We start from the raw sequence: 437 nt of genomic DNA on the forward strand, positions 1-437 counted from the left end.
GAACGCGAAGCAGAGGCTCGGCCCGAGCGAAAGGAGCCTCGGTTCCATCTTTCCGCAGCGCAGCTCGCACTCCGCTGACGGGACTTTTAGCCGCCCTTTAGCGAACGCCAAACAATAGCTCAAGCACACGGGCGTTTCTGCGCTGCCATGACACGAAAAAGCCTTTAATAACACATCCAGAAAAAGTAAAGAAAGCCGCGGACAGGAACAGCCTAAGAGCCGATCCGGGGCGCCAAGACCTTACATAATAAAGAGTTCCTGTCCATTTCCTGGCTGGGCGCGCGCGACAAAAGCCCGCGCCACAAACACTCTCCCGCCAATTCTGCTCCCCAGACACGGATTTCCTGTCGGGAAGCCGAGGCGGTGGGCAACCGCAACGAAAAATAACCTTTGGAGGACTCGCCAACCCTTCTCCTGACTCGCAGGCTTGGGTCGTA

Source organism: Penaeus monodon, chromosome 33 (genome assembly GCF_015228065.2).
Source record: "Penaeus monodon isolate SGIC_2016 chromosome 33, NSTDA_Pmon_1, whole genome shotgun sequence".
In the NCBI taxonomy this organism is placed as follows: domain Eukaryota; kingdom Metazoa; phylum Arthropoda; class Malacostraca; order Decapoda; family Penaeidae; genus Penaeus; species Penaeus monodon.